This window comes from Macrobrachium nipponense, chromosome 8 (genome assembly GCF_015104395.2).
Source record: "Macrobrachium nipponense isolate FS-2020 chromosome 8, ASM1510439v2, whole genome shotgun sequence".
Classification (NCBI taxonomy): domain Eukaryota; kingdom Metazoa; phylum Arthropoda; class Malacostraca; order Decapoda; family Palaemonidae; genus Macrobrachium; species Macrobrachium nipponense.
The window spans coordinates 66,847,581-66,867,124 of NC_087203.1; the positions used below are offsets into that span (position 1 = coordinate 66,847,581).

The 19,544-nt window shown below is 45.6% G+C and overlaps 1 protein-coding gene across 2 annotated transcripts in view; it reads left to right on the forward strand.

Annotated features, from left to right (window-relative positions):
- The window catches only part of LOC135222816 (proton-coupled amino acid transporter-like protein CG1139), a 177,762-nt gene that overhangs the window by 79,048 nt on the left and 79,170 nt on the right, over positions 1-19,544 (forward strand). The gene's annotated exons all lie outside the window — the stretch shown is intronic.

The following is a 19,544-nucleotide window of genomic DNA, read 5'->3' on the forward strand; positions in this document are numbered from 1 at the left end:
TGGTTTCCAGAGGTACTGGAGTGGATAGTAGACTTCCCCAGATCCCTTCACAAAGGAGGATCTTCTCAGACAACCACTTTCGAGAGGTTTCATCAAAACCTCCCCGCTCTCTCCGCTCTGACTGCCTTTCGACTATCGAAAGACTTGTCAGAGCGAGAGGCTTTTCTAGTAAAGCAGCAAGCTCGATCGCTAGAGCCCGGAGAACTTCCACTATCCGGGTTTATCAATCCAAGTGGGAAGTTTTTAGAAGGTGGTGTAAGTCAAAGAAGTTGTCCTCCTCCAGTACCTCTGTAGCAGAAATAGCTGATTTTCTGTTATTTCTGAGGGAAGAGTCGCAGCTCTCCGTAGCCACGATAAAGGGCTATAGAAGTATGCTATCGGCCGTCTTTAGGAATAGAGGCCTAGATTTGGGAAACAATAAGGATCTGCATGATCTGATTAGGTCGTTTGAGACAAAGAAGTCTAGAATGACTTCCCCCTACCCCCTAACTGAATCTAGACGTAGTACTGAAGTTCTTGGCTTCAGAGAGATTTGAACCCTTACATTTGGCCTCGTTTCGTGATATAACGAGAAATGTTTATTCCTTTTGTCACTGGCGACGGCAAAAAGGGTTAGCGAACTGCACGCCCTTAGTGACAAAGTCGGGTTCATGTGATTCGCCAGCTGTTCCTTCAAGGAATTATTCTTGGCGAAGAATGAAAATCCTTCGAACCCCTGGCCGAGAACTTCGAATAAAAGGATTATCGGTCTCGTCGGCAGGGAAACCGGAGAGGTCTCTTTGCCCGGTAAGGGCATTAAAGTTTTACTTAAAGAAAAAGGAACAGTTGGGAGGTTCTAGACAAGGCCTGTGGTGCTCAGTGAAGGATCCATCAAGACCTATGTCTAAGAATGCATTAGCCTTTTTTGTCAGGAACGTAATTATGGACGCTCATAAGGCTTGCACGACGATTCTTTAAAACTCCTAGAGTAAGAGCTCATGAAGTGAGAGCAGTGGCGACGTCTCTCTCTTTTCAGAGAAATATTGTCGCTGAAGAATATCTTGGAAGCGACATATTGGAGATGTAATTCTGTGTTTGCGGCTCACTATTTGAAGGACGTGCATGTGACCTATGAAAAATGTTTTTTCATTAGGTCCTTTTGTGTCTGCGGGCGGGCACAATCCTGGGTTACAGGAGGCTTTACAAACAATCCTTAAAATTTTTTTTTACTACTTAAGTCTAATAGATATGTTCTAGACTTTCTGCTGAACAAGTGCAGTTTGCCGCACAAGCGGCCAGTCACTTCAGGTTTATTTGTAAGGAACTCTTGTGATATGCTGATTAGATAAAATTTTTTTTTTTGAAATTATTGTGTGCTTGTGCATTGTGGTTTTGAGTTACGGTTGTTGCGAAGAGTTGGGGATAACTCTGAGCAATTTTTAATACTAACATGGTGGTTAGGATCAGGTGGTCGGGATTGGTTGTATGCTCCTTAATAAGGTGTGTTGTCATGTAAGTGGATCAGCACCCATTGACAAAGTCCTTTCAGGCTCTGCCGAGTAAGTGGATAAGACCCCTTCGGCAGACCCACAAGAATTCTTGGGCCATAGATCACATATCTCGCTAAAGTTTCTTGAGGTGATGCAGACTACGGGGAAAACACCCACGAAGTCTACCACCTATCAGGTAGGAACCAAGGTTTTATTTTATACCTACAACAGATGTTGTTTACCTGTCTATTCTAGTAGTAGCTGTCTCTTACCCTCCACCGAAGGGTGCCAATCAGCTATGTATATATCTGACAGGTAAGTTGATTGTATGAAAATGATATTGTTATAATACAATAAAGTTTCATACATACTTACCTGGCAGATATATACGATTAGGGCCCACCCAGCCTCCCCGCAAGGAGACAGGTGGAAGAGAAAATATATGAGTAGAAAACGGGAATGGTTCCTAGTCCTGCCACCCAGGGCAGGCCGTAGATCACCTGACCTACCTGTAGCGAGTGGCGCGAAATTTGAATTTCTGTCGGGGACGACGGAGTCTTAGCTATGTATATATCTGCCAGGTAAGTATGTATGAAACTTTATTGTATTATAACAATATCATTTTTCTGTCGCCGGTGCTGGAAACAACTGTTTACAGTACCTCCGTCTAGGATTTTTGGATTATCTCGCTTTAAATTATCTGGATTGACTTTTGGTATCGACTCTGGATTGTTGGATTGGCACGCGTAATAGTGGATTGGTTTTTTACTTTGGATTGGCTTTTCTGTGTACAAGATGTCGGGATCAAGTACAGGGAGTTTCAGAGTGTGTGTGAGGAGTGAATGTAAGGTGAGGCTTCTTAAACCTTCAGTTGATCCTCACACAGTTTGTATGGAATGCAGGGGGCATGTTTGCTTGGTTGATGATCGGTGCAATGAATGCAAGGATTTGTCAGATGATAAATGAAGATGTATGAGACCTATCGGCGTAAATTGGAGCGTGATAGAGTCAGGAGGTCTTCCTCCAAGAGCAGTTCTACAAAAGGTAAGGAATGTATATTTCTCCTCCTCTAACACCGGTAGATTTTGTTCAACCTATTCCTGTTTTTGTTGCCTTCGGGCCCTATTGCTGTGTCTGGAGAAGGTAACCACCCCCTTTCTCTGATTCTCGAGTCTATTCGCGCTCTTGAATCGAAAGTGTTGGCCTTAGAAACTGGCCCTGTGAAAGTTTGTGATAGTGCCCCTAGTGTTGTGGAGGGGCGTCAGATCGGCCCCCATAATTCCTCTAGGCCTAGACCTCTATTGGACTCCCAGGACTCAGGGATGGGGTATGTCGAAAGCCGCAGGAGGGTTACGGGGGCTCCCCACCGATCTGGCGTCCCTTCGGCAGGCCTTGTTGCTAAGTCCCAGGCTGCCAAGGAGCGTGCACGAGCGCGCGTCCTGAAGGATGCTTTTCGTCCTCCGAAGCGTCCTCCCCGCGCGCAACGGGGTGGAGCGCTCGGAGAGACTCGCGTCCGTTGTAAAGGACTTTTCGTTTTGAGGACGCTTCACGTCCTATGTCACCACTTTCGTCGGAGGACGCGTATGACGCTTTTCCTCCTCAGAAGAGAGGTAGAGTCTCAACCGACGAGGACGTTGGGTTGCGCGCACAGGCGTGTTCCCCTGAGATGCAGGTAGCTGTACCTGCGAGAAGGAAGGAGGCGTCCCCTCGCCTTCTCGCAGGGTCAGTCCTGCCCCTTCTTCTGCTTCTTCATCACCTACGAAGAATATCCTTGTGTCCCCCCCTTCAGGACCAGATTTCGTCTCTCATGGCTCAAAGGACTCGCCAGCAGCAGTCGAGCCTAAGCGGAGAAAGGACGTTAGGCTGCCCGTCAAGAGGACGAAGCACGTCTTCTCTCTCGTCTCGTTCGTCTCTCTCTCCTCCTCCGGATCGTCACCGTTCTCGTTCTCCGAGTAGATCTTTCGCACACGCTTTTGGAGGACGCCTCGGCAGGACGCTCTGCCGTTCGAAGGCAGGACGCCTTTGCGCTCTTCGGCAGGGCGCTTGTTTTGAGGACGCTCGGCATAGGACGCTCGCTCCGGTTCGAAGCAGGACCGCATTTGCGCTCTCATACGACTCGGCAGGACGACTCGCTCCGTTCACAAGCAGGGGACGTTTTTTTTTCGGACGAGGCAGGAACGCTGGTTTGAGGACGCTCAGACAGGACGCTTGCTTTGGCTAAGCAGGACGCTTTTGTTTTGGCGCCCCTCTCGTCAGGAAGCTCGCAGCTTCCTCTCAATAGGGACTGTGTCTGGTTCTAAGAAGAACAGTTCCCGTTGCTTCAAAGGACGCTCTACGTTCACAGGATGTCCGTCCTTCAAAGGATCGTCGTAAGGGCGAGTCCGTACCTGAAGTGGTGACTTCCAATCAGCGGAAGTCTTTGTTCAGGCCTAAGCCTGCTGGACGTACGCCCTCTCGGATGGACGTTCTCCAGTTCCTCTAGAGAGGAAGGGGAACTTAGTAGTCCAGGGAGTTCAGTCGAAGAAGAACCTCCTGTAGCTTCGGCTGTCCTCAGACTATAAGGTTCTTGTGCGGCTGTTACGTTCGTCCTTCGGGGATAAGTTTCAGCCGGCAGCCCCTCGGTCTCCTCCCTCTCAACTTTCGTCTTCTAAGTCAGTCAAGACTCCTGAGTTTGTCGAAATGAAGACTTCGCTTTCGACCAAGAGGGCTTTCAAGAAGCTACAAGATTTTATGTCTCGAAGGAAGGACCAGGGCAAGACCACTTTCGCCCTTCCTCCCTCTAGACTCTCCGGGAAAGGAGGAATTTGGTATGAAACCAAGGAGGACGTGGGGGTAAAGGTTCCTTCGTCCGCTCTTGGGGACTTCTCCAGTTTAGTGGACGCTCAGAGGAGGTCCCTCTTATCTTCTGCAAAGGTGTCCTGGACTCCTGTGGAGACGGACCACCACTTGAAGGGACTGCTGCGCACTTTGAGTGTCTTTAATTTCTTAGACTGGTGCTTGGGAGTTTTGGACCTTCAGTCTAGAAGCCCTGATTCTCTCAGTCTGGGGGAGCTGTCCAGCGTGTTGTCGTGTATGGACAAGGCGTCAGGATGGTTCGGAAGAGCTGGTTTCTCATTTTGGAACGGCTTTCCTGAAGAAAAGAGCTCTTTTATGTAATTTTACCGCGAAGTCAGTTTCTCCCGCTCAGAAAGCGGAATTGCTCTTTGCGCCTCTTTCGGACCATCTCTTCCCCCAGGCTATGGTAAAGGATCTTGCAACGAGTTTGCAGGAGAAGGCGACCCAGGACCTCTTGGCACAGTCTTCAAGACGCCCAGCAGTTCCTTCCACATCTTCATTCGTTAAACCCCCGAAGAAAGTCAAACCCTTTTCGCGGGCACCCCCCTCGAGAGCAGCTCCTCTAGGGAGAGGTTTTTCGAGAGGAAGAGCTTCATTTAAACCAAAATCCACCAAATGAAGATCTTGTCCTTCAGACGCCAGTCGGGGCCAGACTGAAGTTCTTTGCGGAGGCATGGAGGCAGAGAGGGGCGGACCCTTGGACTCTCAAGATCGTAGAGCAGGGGTACAAGATCCCCTTTTTACATCCTCCTCCTTTAACATCAACTCCCAGAGACCTCTCTCCGTCTTATCAGGGAGAGAAGAAAAGTATCCTTTTCGATCTTTTAGACCAGATGGTCGAAAAAAGAGCGGTGGAGCAAGTCTTGGACCTGGGGTCACCGGGCTTCTACAACAGGATTTTCCTGGTGCCGAAGCAGTCGTCGGGTTGGCGCCCAGTCCTGGATGTGAGCAGGCTCAATCTTTTTGTGGAGAAGAACAAGTTCAAAATGGATGACGCTCAGTTGGTGCTAGAGCCTTGAGACCTGGCGACTGGATGGTGTCTCTGGACCTGCAGGACGCGTACTTTCACGTCCCCGTCCACCCTCTTTCAAGGAAGTACCTGAGATTCGTCTTAGACAACAGGGTTTGGCAATTCAGAGCCCTTTGTTTCGGTCTCAGCTCGGCCCCGATGGTTTTTACAGTTATAATGAGGAATGTAGCGAAGTGGCTCCATTCTTCAGGGATCAGGATATCCCTCTACCTCGACGATTGGCTGATCAGAGCGTCGTCGAGACGAAAATGTCTGAAGGACCTTCAGTCGACGTTAGCCCTAGCAAAGTCCCTGGGTCTTTTGGTCAACTCCGAAAAGTCGCATCTGACCCCGACACAGTCCATCGTGTATCTGGGGATTCAGATGGATTCAGTGGCTTTTCGGGCGTTTCCATCCCAGGAACGTCAGCGGCTGGGTTTAGAGAAAGTCGCAGCCTTCCTAGGGAGAGAACGCTTGTTCGGCGAGGGAGTGGAGATGAGTCTGCTGGGGCACCATTTCCTCGCTGGAAAAGTTTGTCTCGCTGGGAAGACTGCACCTCAGGCCTCTTCAATTTTTCCTTGCGGAAGAATGGAAGTCGAAGGAGGACCTGAATGCGATCCTAAGGATCTCAAACAAAGTGAAAGACCACTTAAGATGGTGGCTCGACCCTCAGAAGTTGCGAGAGGGCTTCTCCCTAAATCTTCTGAGCCCCGACCTAGTGTTGTTCTCAGACGCTTCCATTTCCGGTTGGGGAGCAACACTAGGGGGGGAGGAAGTGTCAGGCTCCTGGAGAGGGGAACAGGTAGCCTGGCACATCAATGTAAAGGAACTGGCAGCGATCTTCCTGTCGCTGCAGTTCTTCGAAGACAAACTGTCAGGCAAGGTCATTCAAGTCAACTCAGACAGTACCACAGCCCTTGCATATCTAAAGAATCAGGGAGGAACTCACTCCAGATCCCTTTTTCTCCTTGCGAGGGAAGTTCTGCTATGGGCAGACGCAAGGCACATCAAGATCCCGACGAGATTTGTGGCAGGGGTACAGAATGTCAGGGCGGACCTTCTCAGTCGTCGAAATCAAATTCTGCCAACAGAGTGGACCTTGCACCGGGAAGTCTGTCAGCAATTATGGAGATTGTGGGGACGTACGTCCTCTAGTCGACCTGTTCGCTACGTCGAGGACGAAGAGGCTTCCTCTGTATTGCTCCCCGGTTCTGGATCCAGGGGCAATTGCGGTGGACGCGTTGCTCTGGAGCTGGACAGACCTAGATCTTTACGCCTTTCCCCCATTCAAGATCATGGGGGAGGTCATGAGGAAGTTCGCAGCTTCAGAAGGGACAAGGTTGACTCTGATTGCACCGATGTGGCCAGCAAGAGAGTGGTTCACAGAGGTCATGACTTTCCTTGTGGACTTCCCAAGAACGTTGCCCTGGAGGAGAGATCTACTCAGACAGCCTCACTTCAAAAGGTATCACCAAAACCTCTCCGCTCTGGCTCTGACTGCGTTCAGACTATCGAAAAGTTGGCCAGAGCGAGAGGCTTTTCAAAGGCAGCTGCGAGAGCAATCGCTAATGCTAGAAGAGCCTCTTCAAGAGCTGTCTACCAGTCTAAGTGGGCCTCCTTCAGGGCATGGTGCAAAAAGGAAGGAATTTCCTCTTCCACGACCTCTGTGAACCAGATAGCAGATTTCTTGCTCTATTTAAGAAATGTGCAGAAATTGGTAGTTCCTACAATTAAAGGTTATAGGAGTATGTTGTCTGCCGTTTTTCGCCACAGAGGACTGGACCTCTCCGACAATAAGGATCTACACGATCTCTTAAGGTCGTTCGAAACCTCCAAGATTCCACAGGCAAGACCACCCTCGTGGAATCTCGATGTGGTTCTGAAACATCTGATGTTAAGTCCCTTTGAGCCTCTCCACGAAGCTTCTCTACGGGACTTGACGAGGAAAGCGCTTTTCCTAGCTTCTCTGGCGACGGCGAAGAGAGTTAGTGAAATCCAAGCGTTTCAGTAAGCCTAGTGGGCTTCAAGGGGGACAACGCTGTCTGCTCGTTGAGCCCGTCTTTCTTGGCAAAAAACGAGAACCCGCCTAATCCTTGGCCGAGGAGCTTTGAAATCAAAGGTATGTCGGGTCTCGTGGGTCAAGAACCAGAGAGAGCCCTGTGCCCTGTCAGGGCTCTCAAGTTCTATGTTAATAGAACTAAAGAGATAAGAGGTCCCTCAGGTAATCTCTGGTGCTCGGTGAAGAGACCAGATTTGCCGTTGTCGAAGAATGCTGTGGCTTTCTTCTTGAGGGACGTCATTAAAGAGGCTCATTCATCTTGCCAGAAGACTGATTTGAGCCTCTTTAAAGTGAAAGCTCACGAAGTCAGAGCCGTAGCTACTTCTCTTGCCTTCCAAAGGAATATGTCTATCAAAGATATCCTTGATAGCACCTTTTGGAGGAGCAATTCCGTATTCGCCTCACATTACTTCCGGGATATGAGAACGATTTACGAGAACTGTAGTTCTTTGGGGCCTTACATTTTGGCAGACACAGTTTTGGGGGCTGAAGGTAGCTCCCTCCCTATCCCTTAGCTTAGTTTAGGTTAGTTTTTTTATTGTGTTTTTGGTTGATGGTGAGATCTTCTGTGGAAATCTCCCATTCTTTAGTTTAACTGTCAGGGGTTTTTTGGTTAGTTGGTCAGGTGGTGGTCAGTTGCTTCATAGCCCTCTTATGTATGGTTCGATGGTCTTGTCACATTGAGGTCACGTCCCCGTTGACAGAGCATCCAGAGTGCACCAGCACTACAGGTCTACACCTGGCTGGCAACTCTGATAAAAGCAGAAGCAGGCTTAAATGACAGTAATCACAGAGTCTACTTTGCTAACAGGTAAGGAACCAAGAAGTAAATCTTTTACTTAATTTAAGTTTCCTAAAAATCCTATTCTGTCTCTGCCCACCATCCGAAGGTGGGATTCAGCTATATATATATCTGACAGGTAAGTTTCATGAACAAAATGTTATTGTTATAATACAATTAAGTTTGTTCATACTTACCTGGCAGATATATATAATTAGAGTGCCCACCCTCCTCCCCTCAGGAGACAAGGGTCATGAATAAAATATGAATAGAAAATGGGAATGGTTCCTGATATCCGCCTCCCAGCGGCGGGAATGGGTACTACCACCTGGCCGCCCACTACGTGTGCCGCGAGTTTTTAAATTCTGTCGGACGTCAGAAAATACAGCTATATATATATCTGCCAGGTAAGTATGAACAAACTTAATTGTATTATAACAATAACATTTTTAAGGTTTTTGAAGTGCTGAGTTTTTTAGACTGGACCATTGGCACACTGGCAAAGAAAATTAAAGACAGTGGTGATCTCGCAGAGGACTTGTCTGCAGACTGGGTGGGTGTCCTTTCCTGTGCAAACAAAGCCATCAGGAACGGCTTCCTCAAATTGACTTAATTGTTTTTGATGGTGGTAGTACTGAAGAGGGGGAATTTTGATGTTCTTTCACTACCAAAGGTGTTAGTACCACCCAGAAATCTGTGCTTCTGTTTTCACAGTAGTATACGAGATAGGCTCAGATCTTCAAAAGAAGTTGACTGAAGATCTGGCTCAGCCAGCCAAATGTCCCAAGGAACCAGATTTGTTTGGTGCTAAGATGGTCTCTCCCTTCCAGCAGCAGCCTTTTTGTAGCAGTAAGGGAAAAAGGCAAAATTCCAACCCAGACCTCACTCAAATGTGTGCTTGGTCTGACCAGTTAAAAAGGTCCCCCACAAAACCTACCTCGAGTAAGTGAAGATACTGTCCTCTGTGCACCAGTGAGACCCAAGTCATCAAGGGGTTGGAGACCTGTCCTTAACGTCAGCAACATAAATTTTTCCATTCAGAAAACAACCTTCAAGATGGAAACAAACCAATCAGTCCTCTCATCAATTCACCAGGGTGATTGGATGGTGACCATTGATAAGCAGGACACGTACTTCTGTGTCCTCGTACATCCAGACTCCAGGAAGTAGCTCAGGTTCGTTTCTCAGGGCATAGGCTTTCAGTTTTGGACTCTATGCTTTGGCCTCTCTACAGTTCCTCAAGTTTCACTCAAGTTCTCGCCCCTCTCGCAAAGTGGCTCCACCTCATGGGCATCAAAGTCTCCCTGTACCTAAACGATTGGCTTCTTCCCTCTCCATCATGAGCTCAGTGCTCCTGGCCCAGGAGCTGGGTTTACTTAACAACTTTTCAAAATTTCAACTGACTCCGACGAATAATTCTCTATTTGGGGATGACGATAGACTCAGAGTTTTCAGGCTTTTTTTGTCCTCTAAAAGAGTCCAATCATGCCTTCAGATGGTCTGCAGTTTCCTCTTTCCAGTCCTGTTTGGCCAACAGGTGGACGAGTGTCTTAGGAACCCTCGCTTCCATTGAGAAATTCGCAGTCAAGGAAGACCACATGATGAGGGCACTGCATTTCCTTCTTAAGGCCAGTTGGAACAGGAAGAAACACCCGGACTCATTCGTGTTTCCAGTAACCCCAGAATTCAAGGAGGACTTGTAGTGGTGTCTTTCAGAAAGAAGGGAAGTCACTCCTTTCTCTGAGACCCAGCCTAGCCTTGTACTCAGATGCTTCAGATCTCGGTTTGGGGGGCTCTTCTGGAGGACATGGAAATTTTCAGGATTTGGTCACCAGAAGAGAGAGGACTTCACATCAGCATGAGGGAATTGAAGGCTATACATTCAGACAGGTCCTGCCCACAGATTGGACTCTTAGATACACAGGTGTGCACTGACCTGTGGAAGCTGTTGGGAAAGCCATCGATAATTCTGTTTGCAATGTCAAGGAACTATCACCTCCCATTGTTTTGCTCTCCAGCCCCAGACCCTCTGGCATGGGCATTGGATTCCATGCTCCAGGATTGGTCAAACTTAAACCTGTGTGCCTTCCTGCCATTCAGTATAGTCAGGGAAGTTATAAACAAGTTTTTAACTCATCACAGTACTTCAGTGATCCTAATGGCTCTGTACTGGCCTCGAAAGGAGTAATTCCAGGATGCCTGAAACTTCTAGTGGACTCCCCAAGACTCCTGCCACAGAGACAAAGTCTTCTAAAACAGCCATACTTCATACCATTCCACTGAGGCCTGTCTGCTCTCACTCTGACAGGATTCAGACTTGTCAAAGCAAAAAGTTTTTCAAGACCAGCTGTAGAGGCTATTGCAAAGTGTAGAAGTCTGTCTTCTTATAGGGTCTACCATGCTAAGTGGGCAGTATTTCACAGCTGCTGTAGAAGACATAACATCTCTTCTACTCAAACCTCTGTGACACAGATTGTGGATTTTTTGCTTTTCTTGAAGACTTCCAGAGATTTATCATCATCTACCATCAAGGGATACAGGGCCATGCTAGGTTCTGTATTTAGACACAGACATGGATCTGAGATCTAATCAGGACATCAGCAACTCAAGTCCTTTGACACAGCAAAGTAAGACTGACTCAGTAGCCTGGAATCTGGATGTCTTTTAGAGACTTGACAAAAATCTCTTTCTTGTGGCTTTGGCTACAGCCAAAAGAGTCAGCTAGCGGCAGGCCATAAATAAGAGAGTCAGATTCTTTAAGAAGATGCAATCTGCCCTTTTACCTTGGGTTTTCTGGCTAAGAATGAGGCTCCTTCCAAGCCCTGGCCCCATTCATTCTTAGTCCAGAGGAAGAAAGAACTTTGTTCTGTAAGGGCGTTGAGGTGTTGCCGGAATAGGACCAAGAGGATCAGAGGTCCCTACAGTAACCTCTGGTGTTCCATTAAAAATCGTTCCCAACTGCTTTCCAAGAATGCAATGTCATTCTTTCTGAGAGCTGTTATCTCTGAGTCACACTTGAGAATTCGGGAGGATCCTTTACCTGCTTTTAAAGTTAAAGCCCACGAAATTAGAGCTGTCGCCACCTCATTGTCTTTTAAACATAACCTGTCCATATCTACAATTCTTAAATCAACCTTTTATTCAGTCTTACCAAGCAATTATTTAGCTGTAGGATTCCTATGCACGGCAGATTAATTTTCAAATTTCTCGATGGTGCCGCCATCGTTAAGATAGGTAACTAGTTACCGCCCACTTTCGGAATTGGATTTTAGCCGGCTCCCGAGTAAAATCGGTAGCTCTGTGGACTTTCTTTGTCGTCTTTTTGAGGGTTTTTTACTTTTCCTGGATATTGGTGACGTACAAGTTTTTTGGTGTGCTTATTTCAGAATTAGCTTAGCTTATTTGCTCATTTTGGCAACTTTGCTACCTTGTTTTTGCTTGAATATGTCTGATTCAAGTTCATTGGGGGCGTGGTTTTGCGCAGAGGGCTGCAAAACTAGGCTAGTCTAAGAAATTTACAATCCTCACTCTAAGTGTACGAAATGTAGGGGTCAAGAGTGATCTAAAGAACTTAGATGTTCTGTATGTCAGGATTGGGAGGATGATTAATGGAAACTTTTCAGTTCACATCATAAGAAGGTTTTGTAAGATAGGAAGAGGAAAGCAGCCATTAGGGCAGATAGTAAGACTAGTGTAGCTCTTCCATCTCCCCCTGTGTTGGTGGAGATCTCTACTCCTGCTTCTTCTCCAATTTGTGGTAATCTTTCTCCCATTCTTAGTCCTCTTACCCTTCACTTCCAACTCCTGTACCAGCTTCCCATGTTGCCTTTTCCAACACCATTGCCAGCCTCGAATCAAGGTTCGAGAGAAAATTCAAGTATTTGGCTAATACCGTGATGGAGTTAGGTCCATGAAATCGTTCATGGAGAAAAGTGAACAAGTGAAAGTGCCCAGTGCAATTGCGAGTGAAGTGCTTTCTGAGGGGGGGCCACTGTCAGTCCCTCCAGTTCTCCTAGACAAAGGTCACTGTCCCGCTTCCCGGCCGCGGGGGTGAAGACACACTGGAGGTCCAAGGGAGACTGGCGGGGTTTGCCCACGGGCAGTTGCTCCCTCTGTCGAACCTGAAGTGTCGAATCAGGTATTGACAGAGCGCCGTTGGAAAGGTGTCTCTTTCGGTGCGAATTTTTTGGACTCCAGTGTGTCGTCGTCTCCGCATTCACATCGCTGGCGTAGTTCCTGGTCCTCTCGTCCTCTTAAGAGATCTTCCACTGCAGACGTCTCCCCTCTCCCTGCCAAGAAATCTAAGGATATGAATTCCAGTCTGCGCCTGTCTTGTAGTCATGCGGCTCAGGCATACGAAGGAGATGGTTCGACTCACGACTCGGCGTAAGCAGGAACAAGTAGAAGAGAGAGTCAGGACAGGTTTTGACTCAATCTCCGACAGCTTACGTTTCCTTAATGAGGTTCCTCTTGGATTACTTTCCATACCGCTTTTCTCCTGGCGCTCCTTCGTCTCCACCGTCAATCATCATGATGAAGAAGTAGAAGCAACCAGAAGAACTCCTGCCTAAGCTAGTCCTCTCCTCGGCAGCTAGGAAGGCCTTACTTTTTGTGGATAAGTGGCTAGCGACCAAGAGAGATCATTGTGGAGCGTCGTTCACCTTCCCTCCTTTTTTGCTCGTCAACAAGAGATACCATTTCTACATCACCAGGGAAGCTCCTTCCTTGGGTGTGTCTGTCTCCTCCCAGGGAGACTTCTCGGCCTTGGTTGACGCGAATAGAAGAGCAGCGTTTTCGGCGGCAAAAAAGATTTTCTTCTGAGATCGACCACTGGTTCGCAACCTTTTTAAAGTCTTGGAGATTTTCAGTTTTATGGATTGGTCGATCAGAGCTTTGGCGAGGAAACTAGAGGACTGCCCTTCGCTTTCCGAGGATCTGTGGGAGGACTGACTTGGTGTGCTATCCTGCTCTGACAAGGCCATTAGGGATGGAGTGGACGAAGTAGCTTCCTTGTTCGCCATGCGAATGTTCAAGAAGCGTGAGCTGTGGTGCTCCTTCACCATCAAAGGAGTTACGACTATTCAGAAGCCAGCCCTGCTGTCCTCTCCCCTGGGCAAGTCGCACCTGTTTACACAAGACACGGTCCAGGATATTCTGTAGGCACTCGAGAAGAAATGACATCGGATTTGCTAGCGCAATCCACTAAACACCCCAAACCCGCAGCAGTTGTTGTGACTCCTTCCAAGTCGCCATTGCAGAAGCAGCCTTTTCGCGGGGGAAAGTCGCACCCCTTTGCTAGACCTTGCTCTAACCTTCACCACCCACCAAGTCCTCGTCCAGGTCAGCAGTTAAGACCGAAAGCAAAAGATGATCCTGTCCTTTGCACACCCATAGGTACCAGGCTGCACCAGTTATGGGAGGAATGGCAGATCAGAGGTGCAGAAGCCTGGGTCATCAAAGTCCTCCGCCTGGGTTATGCCATTCCTTTCTTGGAAAGACCTCCCCTGTCCAAGGTCCCCATCATATTGACGGCTTACTCCGTAGGCTCAGAGAAGTTTTCGGCACTCGAGGAAGAAGTAAGATCCTTGATTCCCAAGAGTGCAATCGAGGAAGTCAACGACTCATCGATGGGTTTTTACAACAGGCTATTTGTGGTCTCCAAAGCATCAGGGGGCTGGAGGCCCATGTTGGATGTAAGTGCACTGAATTGTTACATTGTGAAAACGAAATTCAAAATGGAGACTCAGAGTTCAGTGCTAGCTGCTCTTCATCAGGGGGACTGGATGGTATCCATCGGACATGCAGGACGCCTACTTCCATGTTCCAATAATACATCAGGATTCGAGGAAGTATCTCCGTTTCGTCTTTCAAGACAAGGTCTTTCAGTTTAGGGCTCTGTGCTTCAGCCTATCAACAGCACCTCAAGTGTTACCAGGGTTCTAAACCCCCAGGCACAGTGGCTATGTCTGATGGGGATAAACTGGTGCAGAAAGTCTCAACCAGATTCCACAGTGTTCTCAATTACAAAGGAAATAAAAGAGTGACCTCGTACAGTGGAATTCAAGAGAAAGGCTTCAGGAAGGTGTGTCTCTCCTCTTAGTGAACCCCTGCCTACAGTTCTATTCAGACGCGTCGGGTGCAGGTTGGGGAGCTCTTCTTATGGATTGCAAGGTGTCAGGAGTTTGGACAGTCTCAGAAAGCCCTTCACATCAATATCAGAAAACTCCTGGCTGTGTTCCTGGGCCTTCAGGAATTCGTTCATCTAGCAGAAGGTTGGGTCTTGGCTGTTCATGCCGACAACTCCACAGCTGTCTTACATTCGGAAGTAGGGGGGGACTCACTCATTCACATTGTTCTCGAAGGCACGAGAACTTCTGCTCTGGGCGGAAGGACATCGGATCCGTCTGATTCCTTGTTTTGTTCAGGGAAAGATGAACGTTCTGGCGGATGAACTCAGCAGAGGGAGGCAAGTTCTGTCATCAGAGTGGATGTTAGACATGAAAGTTTGCCTGGACCTATGGAAGGTTTGGAGCTTCTGGATGATCAGGGAGGTCATCAACAAGGTAAAGCGCCATCCATATGTTTGCCTGACATTGGCAGCCCCATTTTGGATTTTCCGAGGGTAATTCCTCAAAAGAAGTCGCTTCTCAGACAACCACAAGGGTTTTCCGCGCTGCAGCTGACAGGATTCAGACTGTAAGGGGTCTTGTCAGAGCGAAAGGCTTTTCATGGAGAGTTGCAGAACCAACTGCAAGATGCAGACGCACTTCTTCTAACAACCTGTGCCAGTCAAAGTGGAATGTCTTCAGAAGGTGGTGTAAACAAGCTAAAGTGCTTCTGAGACCACTGTAAGTCAGATTGCTGATTTCCTTCTCTTCCTGAGGTTGTTGAAGAAGTTATCCCCTTCCACGATTAACCCTTAGAGTACGACTGTCGCCTCTGAGCGACGACAGACACTTGTTATAGAAGAGCGAACGTCGACACTGTTTACCACCATAGAAAAATGTTTACCCTTAAAATTACTGGTCCGTTTTCTTTTATTTACAATAATAGAAAACCTGATGGCAATATCTAGCACTATCTATTGGTGGCGTCCCAAAACATAACAATAACAAAAGGCCTCAATGTTTACGCCCAGCTGGGCAAGAGATCACTTGTATTTTGTTTATTTATTCATTATAAATGTATGTTGTACGTATTAATGCATTTTTTGTTATGAAACAATGCTGGTTGAAAGTAATATTTTGATAAGTTACCACAAGCTTATGTAATAGACTGTAGTAGACTGTAGCAGATATAATGGCCAGAATCTAAATGTTATTGTTTGGCCCTTTAACTGGTCATTTAAATTTTGAGCCTTTTAATCGATCATAAATGTACACAAATGTATGAATCAGTAAACTATGTATATGTTTTTATGTTAGGCTATATAAAGACATATACTTTTCCTCATATACTATATGTATATGTAAATTATATATATATATAAATAGAGAAACAGAGGAAGAAGTAGAGAGAGAGAGAGAGGAGGAGGATTTGCCTAGTCGAGACATACTAGTTGCCAAAGTGTTTTAGGTAGGCTAGGATTCGTGGACATTGTTTGAGAAAGGGAAAAATGTGTTTTAGAGGGCTAGGCTTAGTGGATGTTGTTTGGGAAATGATAAATGAGTACTGAATACTGATTGATTTAGCTAGTTTATTTGGAAAGAGTTGAAAAGTTAGTACTGACAGCAATGCAAGCTAAACTTAGAACACCAGTCATGATTATTTTTTCTTGCATTTCCTGTCTTGCTTTTGCTTCACATGCACAGTTGTGTAGGTTAGATTACTTTTGGTTTTCTGCTCTAGTTTTACATTTTTATCTAAGATAATGATTGTGTTATTGGTTTTTGTATCACTCGCACAACTATGTAGCCTATGCTTGTTGTGTAGGTTAGCTTAGTTTTCAGCCTGGAAAAGTATGAATAAGAGTTACCGTTTGATCAATGGTTAGTTACCACTGATCAAACAGTAACTCTTAAATTGGACCAGTTTACATGGTTTTGCAAATGGATTGTTGGAAGGTTATTCAAAAAGGCCACTGATTGGTAAGAGGAGACTGGAATCACCATTATCAAACAGACTCACAGGCAGGCATTTCATTACTCAATTTGTAAACAGAAATCACAAGCCTGATTATATTGTTTGCAGTGTAAGAAGTACTGACTGCTACTTGAAAAAAAAGGGCAGTGCAAAAGAAAACAAACGACATATCACTGTGAAACCTGTCCTAACAAACAACCTTTGTGCATTTTGCCAGTACAAAAAGACCTGTGAATAAAAAAGAAATAAAAAAATAGTGGTTAGCTAAAGTTTTATTTTAAAAGTTTTCTAAATGAAAATACCCATTTCATTTGAGAAGAGATTTTTTTTCATATACAAAGCACTAAATACTTTTTAATTTCATTCCTGTCTTTATATCATAGATAAAAGGTTTTGTCTGTTATTTTCATATAATAAAAGTTGAATTGTATAAAATAAAAGTTATATTGCAAGTTGTTTTCCATTCTTTCTTTCAACACTACAAAATCTCAAAAAAGCGATATGTAAAAAGTACCTATTTTACCAAAGAAAAAATATTTTTGTATGGAGTTATTTATCAAGAAATTGTTGCAAATTCAATCTACATGCCTTTTCTTCAATTTTAGCTCCCCAAACAAAATGCTGGGTCAAGAATTATGTGTAATGCACTCCATATTTTTTTTTCTTTTTTTACCATTTTTTTCTTTAAAAAAAACCAGTATTTTTCAGGTTTTTAATCACATTTTAAGAAAAAAATAATGGCAGATATGGAAAAGATAAGTCCTGTTCTTAAAGCAAGAGGTATATTAAGTCAATTGGAGCATTTTCATTTTTTTATGGAGTTTTACGCACCCAGGGGGTTAATTCCAAATGCATATTGACGCAGTCTAAGGGTTAAAGGATATCGGGCTATGCTCAGTTCGGTGTTCAAGCATAGGGGACTTGAGCTGTCAGCGAATAGTGATGGAGTACCTGCATTGGTAGACATCCAATAAATAGCGATCTGATCTGACAGACCTCATACTGTCTTTTGAGACATTGAAAGCTCCAAGGGATTCAGTGGCTTGGAACCTCGATGTAGTCCTGAAATTCATTTCCGGACCTCCTTTTGAACCAATTCATTTGTCTTCCCTGAAGACCTTAACAAAGAAGACTCTCTTACTTATCGCTCTGGCTTCAGTGAAACGTGTCAGTGAAATTCACGCTGGAGACGAGAGTAGGTTTCGTGGAAGGGAATACAGTTTGTTCCTGGGCCCTCAACTTTTTGGCAAAGAACAAGTTTTCATCGGATCCTTGGCCTCGCTCGTTCGTCATTAAGAATATTACAGATATTCTCGGACTAGAAGAAGAAGAGAGACTTCTATGTCCAGTGAGGGTGCTAAGTTGTTATCTGCAAAGAACAGAAATTGAGAGGCCCTTCACAACGTTTATGTTGTTCGGTGAAGAATCCTTCTCATCCCATGTCAAAGAATGCCATGTCCTTCTTTCTCAGGTCGTTAATCACCGAGGCACACTCCGAGGTTAAGGATGAGTCTCTCATGCTGTTGAAGTGAGAGCTGTCGAGCATTCCGCAATAACCTGTCGTCATTGGCGATTCTACAATCTACATTCTGGAGGTCTAAGTCAGTGTTCGAGACTCTCTATTTGAAAGAGATAGAGACAGTTTTCGAGAACTGTAGTACTCTTGGTCCTTTATCTGTTGCTGGCATGGTGTTAGGAAAAGCAACATAGAGGGAGTTGTCTGTCCCTCTAAATTTTTGCCTTGTATCAAGGTTGTTGAGTCTTTGGAAAGTCTGGAGGTACTTAGTACCTGGAGTACCCTCCAGTTGACTGGGCACTGAGGGTATTGGTTATCGTTTTAATGTTTTTTTGATGTAGGTGACTATATATTGTTTTGTTTGTGTACTTGGTTCTTGCCCAGGGCAAGGGCATTTGTATTTTGATGTTTCCATGCCAAAGTCGCGGTTTGCCCACGACTTCAAGGAATTCTCCACTTGTAGAGGAGACACACGGTCTAGCTACTACTCTCTCTACTAAGTGAGCAGAGCGCCAACCAGAGGTGGTACTCTCCTGCAGCAGCTCACTTACAAGGTAAGTTATGACAAGCTTAATGGTCTATGCTTTCACTCTGTAACCCTCCTGATGATTTATTTATCTCAGAATGTGTTATCTCCACTACCCTCCACCTTTAATTTGGAATCAACCAAATAATTGCTTGGTAAGGCTGAATAAAAATTATATTTTTTTAATAAAATTGTTTTATTCCTACTTACCAAGCAATTATTTGATTCGATCCCTCCCTCCTCCCCACAGGTGGAGCTGGCAGCCAAAATCCTTTTGAAGAGGTGTGATGACGTCATACCTGGTTACCGGAAGTGAGCGGTAACTAGTTACCTACACTAACGATGACGGCACCACCGAGAAATTTGAAAGTTAGTCTGACATGCATAGGAATCCTACAGCTGAATAATTGCTTGATAAGTATGAATAAAACATAATTTTATTATAAAAATATCAATTTTGGTAGAGTAAATCATTGTTTATGACACATTACTTATGAGAAGTGGAGTCAGTTTTTGAGAACTGCAGTATTCTGGGTCTGTTGTCTGTGGCTGGTATGGTATTGGGGGACGAAGCATAGGAGTTAGTCTCCTATTCCCCATCTCTTCACCTTGATATAGGTTGTCAAGTCTTGGGGACCCTGGGGTTACTGTGTACCTGGAGTACTCACCAGTTTTTTTATTGGATGAGTAGTGGTTTGTAGCATTGTGTAGGTGACAGCATTGTCTGGTTGTCTCCTTTTATGGTACTGCGCCCAGGTCAAGGGCACTTTTTTTAAGTTTTGCTAGTCATCAGATAAACCATTCATTTCATCACTTCTACTTATGCTTTGCTAGCCATCGGGATACCCCTTTGCTACAAAGCTCCCACTGAAGTAGAGGCGCTCAATGGCTATACCACCATAGCACTACAGGCTAAGAAGAGTGCCAACCAGAGTCAGTATCAACCTGCAGTAGCTCTCATAAAAGGAAAGGTTACAACAAGCATTTTAACCAATGCCAGCTGCCTGTCTATTTCAGAATTCTTTACTTTACTGGATTTTTTTAGAGTTGAATATGTCCATGCATCCCACCGTCTGTCAATATGGGATTCAGCTATAAGTTGCTCATATGAAAGTGGTATTTTCATGTATATAATTATAGAATCATAGCCCTCCTTCCTCCCCTCTCTTGGACATAGGGCACAAATAAATTAAGTTCTTCAGCTGTGTTGTACCTATTCTCCCCTGGTAGTGGGCAAGGTTTGTCACCTACATGAAAACAATAGAAA